The following is a 10,989-nucleotide window of genomic DNA, read 5'->3' on the forward strand; positions in this document are numbered from 1 at the left end:
TGAGAGGGGATCCCAAAAATAACACACCCAGTTCCTAAAATAAATACTCGCACGCACGTCATCAGAAATAATGGATGTAAGAACAACAGCTTTAGTGGATATAGTGTTAACTCTTGCAACCATTGTAAATAAAAATAATGGTGATGTCAATAATTATGATGATAATGATGATGATGATGAGAAGCGTAGTTACACTTACTGCATATTTAATCATCGGTTTAAAAATATGTATATTTTTGAGTCGCTAATAAAATTCTTAAGTTCAGGGATACGTCGCCGTCACGAAGGATGAATATATATAAAAAAGACCTACACAACGGTATCTTTATATATGGCTTTGCTGGTCTCTTATTAACACTCTTAGATGAGGGGACGGGAATGGGGGAGGAGGGAGATGAGATGGTGAGGGGAGGAGCATGTGGGTGAGGTGGGGGAATCCAGGTGGGTAAGGGGAGGGGGAGGAGGGACGGGTATGTGATCTTCTGGGGAGGGAAGTGTGATGCAAACAGGATGAGCCTCGATTGGGTAAAAACGTGACAATATGTATCCAGTCACGACCCCAGCCACCCATCCAGCAACCCTTGTTTACCCCACTAAGCAACAGTGGGATGGCCCATGACTCGTTTATTTGAAGAGGTTTGTTAATGATTCCTCCATGGACAGTTACATTCTATAAACACACTTACCTTCCACTATCTCATTTTCTGGAGAACAGTCGGGGACATAAGTTCGCCTAATGTTCAGCTCTTCTTGTTTCTTGTTTTCCTCTACCGTTGATGTTCCTAAGCTGAAAGACGCGTGGAATGATTCCCATACATGATCCTTTCTGATGTTATGCGTCAGGGAGAAAAGTTCACGTCTTCTACTTTCCACTTTCCACCTGCTGGCTAATATTCAGTTAAGCTGATAGAGGTTTGATATGTTTATCTGCCTGTGAATGATGCTTTTTTAATATGATGCGTCTGGGAGGAAAGTGACGGACATTCCTAATATTTTACCTATTCTGCTTCTCACTTTTCCCCTACTGGCTAGTACTCCTAAACTGAGAGAGGCCTGGTATGAATCTATATGCGTTAAGAAGGAACGTGACGGACATTCCCAAAAGTGTGAAGGGGACGCATTAGAATGGTTAGCGAGTTTTTGTCCCTGGCTGGCCCATGACTTGTTTGATTAGAACTGTTTAATAATGACTCCCCATGGACAGTTACATTCTATAAACACTCTTACCTTCACTAACAATCTGGAGCGCGTGAACCCGTTTGCTTTTTTTTTTTTTTTAGTTAAATTCTCTCTTCTTCATAATCTCAGTGGATCAGTTTGGTTAATTTCAGTCGCTTGACAACTACTCCCTAAACAGAATAAGGTTGTCTGGCGGTAGGGAGAAGATATAAAAACGTCATCATCATACTAACGGGGATATAGAGACCCAGACCCCTTCACTACTAGAAGTCTTCCCTAAAAGTTATGCAATTTTCTAACGCTAACAAAACTAATTAAGTAATTAAAATATCGTCCCGAAAGGATTGACAGATCCAGCAGAAGAGTAATGCTCTTAAAATGAGATAATGTTTTACAAGGGAAGTTTAGCCAATGCCACGTGCTCACTTAAGTCATTTACGGAGTGGAGGGGGTGATGGAGGTGGGTGCCGAGGAAATGAGAGGAGGTGAGGATGTGGGGCAGGAGTGTGTGTGGTGGTGGAGAGAAAGAATCGAGAAAATGAGCAGTGGGTGTGTGTGGGAAGTGGGGAGGATGGGAATGGTGATGGTGAGAACGGAGATGGTGTGTAGTGATGTGGGTGAAGGTGATGGTTGGGGATATGGATGAGAGTAAATTTTCTTTGTGAGGCTGGATATGATGAGCAAGGATATGAGTGAAGATCATAGGTGGTAGAAGTGGAGAAAGAGGTGGAGGGTGGTGGTGATGGTGGTGGAAAGATGTGTATGAATCTGGGTTAAGGTGATGGGTGGTGGTGGTAGCAGTCTTCCCAGTGGGTTACTTACTGGTAATAGAGGTGGGTGACGAAAAATAGGAGGGTGTGGGGAAAGGCCGAGAAAATAGTGCGGGTGAGGATGAGGACATGGATAGTGGTAGGAGGTGGAAATACGAGTGTTAAGGCATGATAATAACTAACATTACAGTGTTGGGGAAGGGGATGAGGAACTGGAACGGATGGTGGTGGGGACATGAGTGGAGTCAAAGGAGGTGGGGATATGGGTGGCGGGGGGTACGATAACTAACATTTCAGTGATGGAGAAGGGCCAAGAAAATGGTAGGGGATGACGGTAGTGGGGGAGAAGGGGATATTGGTAGCTGTGACTGAGGATAATAACATTCCTTTGATGGGAAAAGGTCCGAGAAAATGGCAGGGGGTGCTAGTAGCGTGGTGGAGGTGGCAGATGGGGAGGGGGGTGGTAATAACCAGGACCCATATGGGTCCTGGTAATAACAGTGCTGGTCTCTGGCTGCGTGGTTGTCTGTAACGTATGTTCTTTCCACTGTGTTGAGTCCATGTAAATTCATTGTTTGACCCGTTCACAACGATGACGTCTTATTATTCTTAGTAACACCAGACGATTTTATTCGGCCTAGGAGAGACTTACAGTACTACATGGGTTATTAACAACCTTCATTAACCCTTTCATTACCAGAGGTCTCCTTAAGCTGAAAAAAGTTGTTTGCAGGTTTTAAGAATATGATTTAAAGTACATCATCGTCATGAGAGAGATAACTTTTCTTTTCCTCCAGCGAAATACTGGCGCGTAAATTCAGTGATCCTCGATTTTTATATTTTCTTCAAGATATATGATTAATAACTGTCTGGCTCCCCTCACCTCCAAAGAACGTTGTGAAAAAATAATTCTGTAAGTTATGTTCGGCTTCTTTTTGGTGAATGTTGATGAGTGGGAGGCATCCATCTTGAGTAATAGCCAAAATCACTTCTTATCCCCCACCCATCACAGTCCTTCTCCCCCCAACTGTCTCCCCTTTCTCTTTCAGTTTATTTTACCCAAAACTGTTATCTTTTCTCAAATGCCTCCCTTTCTCTAGTATTTGGAAACACAAATATATATTGCACATAAACAGAAGTTGAAAATGGCTACCTTACTAGGCAAAATTTACAACGGATTAATAAGCATATTATGAAAATTTCTGATTTTTGCTTTCTTCACTTTTACGTGCGAAGCTGAAAGTCGACGAACTGACTATCTGGCGGTGCATTTGAAGGGAATCTCTGGAGAAAAAAATCATGTGTAGATGGTAAGCCCTTTGAGTGGATCCAGGATTCCCGGGGCTGGATACGTGTGAATGATTCTGTGGTCCATGTTGTAAATATAGTTCTTCCACTTTCGTACTTTATTATTGCTTCTGTATCCTACCCTTCCCCATAATTTGATAGAAAAGACGCCATGATGATGATGATGAGGAGGAGGGTGATGATAATGATTCTGGTTAAGCTAACGGGAATGCTGATTGGCACAAAAAATACCGCAGTGAACCTCGAAAGAAATCATCACTTTTGTTCTCCATACATGACTTGACTTGGACCATGACAGAGTTATGATGACCTTGTGTTGATGTGGTGGTGATTACCTTCTTGGCATTAACTCTTACAGCCCGTGGGCGTCTTTTTGCTGCTACCTCCTGATTATTTTATTCAGCATAGGAAGAGAAGGCAAGGTGTAACGGAGTTAACTGAGACTTTTTAGCCCCACTACAGCAAAAAAATTATCTAAAAATAAGAAAAATAATAGTCTCGAGGAAGCAAGAATAAATTAAAATGTGGCGCCATCGGAATGAAAGGGTTAATGGCTACTTAGATACCTCTTATACGCATATTTCAACAGTGTGAGCAGGGGAGGTGTTAGCACATCATCAAGTCGTTGGCAAATATCTGTTAAGTAATTACTAACCGCGAGGCAAAACACTGACCTGTAGGGATTCTTCTCCCCCATCCTCTCTCTCTCTCTCTCTCTCTCTCTCTCTCTCTCTCTCTCACACACACACACACACACACACACACACACACACACACACACACACGGTCATCACATTAATTCTCTCACGTTCGAGACAACTCTTGTACTTTCTTCCAGCTGGAGCATGACGGTTTCCTTCACCTAAGAGTGACTGACAAGAACCTGAGAGTGTTTGTACGTCCACGGGGTAGTAAGGACACCTACCAATCCTGCCACCACTTTCACACAGACACAGACAGACAGACAGACAGACAGACAGACACACACACACACACACACACACACACACACACACACACACACACATTTTTCTCACATTAGCAGCTCGTAAAAGAACCTGAATGAAGGAGGTTGGAATATCCGCGTTTCTCGTCCCGTTGATCATAAGCATCTTGCCACAATCACAAGTCGAGGAGAATTAGTTTTTAACATCACTGTGCTTGGGGAAAAAATTTAACCATTCCCCATGTAACTGGCCTACATTTGCTGTCTCTTCATCTTGATTGATGATATGTAGCTAGAGATTTAATGCTAGCCACGAAGAAGTGCTGTGAAAAAGATGTGCAGTTGAGCCACAGTCCTATCCATTGAGCAACCTGGGAAAAACTGCAGGACAAAATCTGGGCCAAGTTAAGTTAAAAAGGCGAGAGTCAGTCTTCCTTAATGAGCTCAAATGCATCACCACTTCCTGCTTCTCAAGTTTACCAGCGTCAATCATCAATATAAAAACAAGTCATCTGCTGCTTCCTTCGGTCACCTCTTCCTGCTTCTGATGAGTCCACGTCGTTCGAAAAAAATGCGATTAAATGTGAGTCACCGCTTCCACCTCGTTCTTCCTGTTTTCTGTGACTGTCCTTGGAAGGCTGGTGTTATTGAACCTGTCTTGTTTTTATGCTGCCCATCCAAGCCGTTTTAAAAAGTCGGCGTAGCTTCCTCTTTTATTATTGCTTTTATTTTGTCCGTGAGAGATGTATATGGTAATGAATATATGAATTTCCACGAAGCTGTAAAAAGTTGGCGTTGTTTCCACCGGTGTTTTTACTTTTAATATGCACCTGAGTTACAGAATTATTCTTGTGAATTTATAGTCGTGAGGATACACAGGGTGTCCACAAAGTCCAACTGGGTTTACAAATTAATAATTACTGCATGGCTTAATATTTTGAGATGGATTTTTTCCATATGAAAGATTGGCTCTTTTTTTTTTTTTTTTTTTTCAGTTTAATATTAGCAACACACAAAAAATCTCACTACGTTATGCCTTTTACACGCAATAAATTGCTATAAACCCAATAAGACTGTGACATCTTGTATTTTACGCCAAAATGAGTGGAATCAGGAGGAAGAAGGAAGAGAAGGGGTGAGGAAAACTTAGCTCATGCGAAACCAAACTCTCAACTTGCCCTAAGTAATTGCAAGCATTGTGCTCAAGGGACTGGTTTTAATTTTGCTTTTACGAGAGACTTCGCGGTATTTGTTTGTATTTGTGGCTACTGCGGTGTGTGTGTGTGTGTGTGTGTGTGTGTGTGTGTGTGTAGCGAAGATAATCACCAGGCAGTATATTCATAATTACAAAATGGCCCTCGTTACCTACCCGCTTAACTACTTATCGTACTTCCCTGCTCCCTGCCTATGTACAATAATTATCTACAGTAACAAAGATTTTTTTTTAAATATTGGTAAAAAAATATTAATTCCAAGTACGTACTTATTTATTTCTACTTTATTTTTGCTTAAATAGTATAAATTCTTGGATATTACCGTTTTATATATATATATATATATATATATATATATATATATATATATATATATATATATATGTATATATATATATATATATATATATATATATATATATATACCTTTTTTCTTAGACATTCTTAATCTTCACCAGACGACTGCATTCAGACTAGGAGAGATCGGTCGTAGAAAGTCACCATCATCTCCTTCTGTTCGATATTTGCTTTTATTCTTGATACCACCAGACGATCTGCTTGGCCAAAGTGAGGCTTCATACAGTGAAAGAGTTAAATCTTGATAGCGCATCTCTAAATTCCTGTTACTTCAGAAACATGTTTTGGAAAAAGAATAATGCAAACAGATTTTGCTTGCTGTTCCTCCATTACCTTGAAAAATTTGTTATTTTGGAGTATCACAAACTTTATTTTTAAGTTAGTCCTTACGACAAACCTCCCCTAACACGAAAAAAAATCGTCCAGTGGTAGTAAGAATACAACCCACTGACGGTGAAATATTAGTTTTACATTTTTCCGGCTAACCTCAGACATTTCAATTCACCCAGGAGAACGCTACTGCAGCAAAATTGTTAAAATTCTCTCAAATAAAGCTTTGGCCAAGGATAAAGAGATATGCATTTTATTCCATCTAAAGCCAGATCACTCCTAATAAGGAAATCCCCCATGGTAAACGCTATATTGAGGGTTTTCTCATCCCATCACTACAGAGTTCCCCTTAACTGTATGAATCGTCAAGCAGAATTCTCTTAGACTTTATGAGATCCTAAAGCCGCAGCAAGAATAATTTACAATAGAAACCATGTAACTTTAGAGGCTGAGTCTATTAATATACTTTATGACAGTTATAAAACACGGCTCCGCAAAAAATTATACCGTGTAATAAAGTGAAAGGAAGTACAGCCTTCATTTCTGCCTCATGAACGTTCACAGATATGTCGGTTCGAGATGCAAAGGTTGTCAGGAAGTCATGGCAGAAAACAAATTATGGATACTCTAGTTCCATCTCATATATGTGAGGGACTTTGAAAGACGTCTCATGATTTGGGATTTGTCGGGGGAATATGAATAACCTCATCAATTGTGTGTTATGTTGAACCCTGTTATGACTTATTAGCTCTCTTAGTTATTGTGCCTAACATCACATGGGAACATGAGAGTGTTTATGTTGCTGCCATTAATCCTCTCATGGGGGCTAACACCAGGCGATTTAATTTAGTCGAGAGTTACTCATAAGAGCCTGAGAGAGTGGTATGTGGGGTTTGTGTATTTGTCTTTGTTTTTATTTGATTTTTCCTTTATGGAGGCGGTGACCTCTGCTGTTACGCTGTCAAGAATAATTACTTTAATCAAACAATCAGTTAGCCAATAAATCAGTCAATCAATCAATCAGTCAACCAAAAAATCAGTCAATCAATCAGTCACTCCTCGTCATGCTTTCTTAGTTTACCAGATACGAACGGGATGGAAGGGAAGATACTCGTACAGAGTCCCTAGGTTCTTCAGTTCTCTTGTAGTGAAGGGTTTAGGCAGTCACCCTTAACCCACTCACTACGATGACTCTCTCTCTCTCTCTCTCTCTCTCTCTCTCTCTCATAACTGTAGACTGTAGACTGGCCATTATACTTCATTTCAGAGCTCTCGCACTGAAAGGGCTTTTTTTGTTTTTAGGCCACAACCAGATATACAATGATGAAAAATGTGCTGAATCGGGAAATAATAAACTTTTTTCTTTCGTCATTTTTTCTTAACTATTCTTTTATTTTTTTACTGTGTTTTTTCTTTTATTCTATGAGGGTCACCCAAAGCCGTGACTCGTGGCCAACACAATTTCTCCGCTCCAATGGAAACAATGGAAGTTCAGATCAGACAGAGGCTTTTCCAGGAGTTTGTGAATTCGCTTGAAGGACGGGGTGGGCCTATTTCTGTTTTGAGAGAGAGAGAGAGAGAGAGAGAGAGAGAGAGAGAGAGTTTGTCGGTCGTGGCTTTTCCAGGAGCTTGTGAGATCACTGGAAAGAAATCGGGAGAAATTGGCATAAACAGAGTGCTATTCTTATTTATTGAGAGAGAGAGAGAGAGAGAGAGAGAGAGAGAGAGAGAGAGAGAGAATGCAAAAAAGTCTTCGTTCAGCGCTAGTGAACGGCCTAGAGTATAGTTCCGTGGCCCAAGAGACACTTTTACGTCGTCAGTTTCAGTGACCGTAATAAAACTGTGTAAGCCAAAGTGTGGAGAAGCTCTAAACCCCTTCACTGCGATAACGTCTTTTTATATTTATTTTTCTAACGGCAGACGATTTTACTGAAGTGAGACTTTTCGAACTAGAGGGAATTCATTTAGCCTTCACCAGCCCCTTCACCTCTAATCCTTTGAGAATTACCGGAAAAAAAGAAAAAAAAAAAAAAAAAAGAGGTTATCGAAGTAAAGCAGTTAAAATAGAGTCCGCCAAGGTGCAGAGAAATGACCGCCAAATTTTAAGGATTTACCTGTACCCTCACGGACCCAGGTTTAATAATACGATAATAATAATTAAAAAAAAAAAAAAAGGGGTGCATTTAAGTGTATCTGTCGAACACAAAAAGTTGATCTTTCTCCTCCCCGCCCCCCCCTCTCTCTCTCTCTCTCTCTCTCACTCTCTCGATCCATCTATTATCTTTCTCAGCCATGAACACGATTTCAAGTTGTTTTTCACCCAGTTCTCTTACACAATTCGACAGGGAGCCATTGTCCATTTTAGAAGAATTTCACACCGGAGAGAGAGAGAGAGAGAGAGAGAGTCGAGTGTGAGTTCTGGCGCCAGAATTCTTGGTTTACCTGTTGCCCATTGGAGTTGTGTGCAGTTTACTATCATTTTAATCCTTTATTACAAGAGGCGTCCCCTGAACTGAAGAAGTCATCTAGGGTTAGCAAAAACTTCATATAAAAAGACGTCTTTGTATTTGGGGGGTGTATTTAGAGCTTGCAGTCCCCAGGCTCACTAATCCGTCTGGTGATAGCAAGAATAAAGCTGAAAATAAGTTATTGTACTGGGAGAATTGATAGAGATTATTACGATCTTCCCTCAGCTCAATAAATCGTCTTGGGAAATAAATAATAATAATAATAATAATAATCCATCCATCCATCCATCATCTAATCCTACGTTGCCCTATGAGGAGCGTAGGAGCCCGGGGCTAGGCATGTTGGTCCTGACATTTAAGATGAATAATAATAACTATAGTAATAATAATAATAATAATAACAATAATAATAATAATGATAATAACAATAAACATTTCACCGAATGGATAAATAAAGATGTCTAATCCCTTCATTACGAAGGATCATTCTTGAACAAAATAAACTATCCGAGATTAACAAGACTAAATAATTTTCGCCAACGTACTGAAGGAGTTCAGTAAAGCTTTGTGACGTAATCCAGCGACCCGAATTCTCTAACCATTAACACAAGCAGTGTGAATGGACCTTAAAACAGTTACAACCAGTTAGCCACTTACGTAATTAAGCTAAAAACATCGGCCAGATCCATTGTTGGGTCTAGTTTATGAAATTGGATTATATTTAATGTTCTCATTGTCTGTGTTTTGTTGGTGTGTGTGTGTTTTTTTTAATATACCTCACCATCCATCCAGCTCGTGGCAACCTCTTCAGACGATATTTTCGTCGGCTTAGATGGCTTTGTAATACCTCGTCCTTAGTGAAATGATTTGCCTGTTTCACCTTGATATTCTCTTATCTTCCCTTTATATCGCTTTCATAGGGTTGTAGTTGCCTTAATTGTCTATAGCTTAATATTAACATCGTGGCTGAGAAATACTAAATGTATGTTTGTGTGTGTGTGTGTGTGTGTGTGTGTGTGTGTGTGTGTGTGTTCCGCGTAGGTTAGACGATTTTATTCAGCTCAGAGAAGCTAAAAACTCCCTATTAACGTTTGTACTCATGAATTAACAGATGTGTGATGAATTCTATCCAGTTTATATTCATCTCAGAGTAACCAGCCGTAGTCAAATGGCCAAGTGCCACATGTTGATTTAGCCATTTTAGCAGACGGCGATAAGCCCCATCGTTGTGTTCCTTCTCACACGCCATATCCTCCCGCACTTTTTATCCCCACGCACCTGAATGTTAACATTATAGACGAAAGCTTTTTATGATGATTTTTTTTTTCTTTACACTCTTGGGTGTACACTCACTTTCACCTGCACCGAATCTGTCACTCTCGCTCTCACATGCACATGCCTCCTTACCCACACCGTCCTTATGACTCTCAGTCCATCTCTTTCGTACCAGTGATTAATATTTCTAAAGCATACTTGCAGCCTCTTTCCTTTTCTAACTTTATCACTTAACAGTCTATCAGAATCGTATTAGTCTTTTCATTACAATGAAGTATTCTTTATTTCGTTCTCTCATCCTCCAGACGTTTTTATTCAGATTAGAAGAGACTTTTCTAGCAAGGAGGGTTAGATTTAGCTTTTGGTTACCATTTCAGTATGAAAGGTATCCCATAATACGAACAGAATTAACATGTGATGCCAAGACTAAACAAGTAGAATATATCACCAAATTCAGGGGGTTGAGAATGCTGCTTTTTTTTTTTTTTTTTTTTTTTTATAGATTTTTAATGTTTACCCTAACTTCCACTAGTCCCATATTCACTCTTATATTTTATCTGTTCACGTCCCTACCGCATTCAAATCACTTCTTCCCGAAACTCACTTCCTTCTCCTTGCTATTTTTACCAAGGGTATGGTAGGAAGGTAAGTAATAGAGATGAAAAGGAAGACAGTAAGTACTGGTGTACAGTAAGGCTGGGCTACTCTAAGATGTTGCCCATTTTATTTTTCAAAGTAATGAGCATTCATAAAATTTTCGGGGTACTGAACCGAAAACGAAAAGCTGTGAACGTGGATTTGAAACATATAATTTGTCAACCGTGGATGAGTTGTACCGTAACTATATGTGTGGGAGAAATAATATAATAGTCAGCAAGAGATATAGTCTATATATTTCATGTACAATGTTGTATCCCCAGTGTGAAAAACCAGTAATGATGCTGAGTTGCACCCTTGTATCTGCCCATGATCTTTTAATATAATTTCATGCCACCTTGTCGATATTCCTTCCTGTGTGTGTGTGTGTGTGTGTGTGTGTGTGTGTGTGTGTGTGTGTGTGTGTGTGTAATCTCTCCCTTACCCCATCCCCACTCTCCCCTCCGCCTCCATTACTAATCCTTGGCTTCCTTCTTTACAGCCCA

Source organism: Coenobita brevimanus, chromosome 24 (assembly GCF_032717465.1).
Source record: "Coenobita brevimanus isolate Jiangsu-jjx chromosome 24, ASM3271746v2, whole genome shotgun sequence".
NCBI classification, from domain to species: domain Eukaryota; kingdom Metazoa; phylum Arthropoda; class Malacostraca; order Decapoda; family Coenobitidae; genus Coenobita; species Coenobita brevimanus.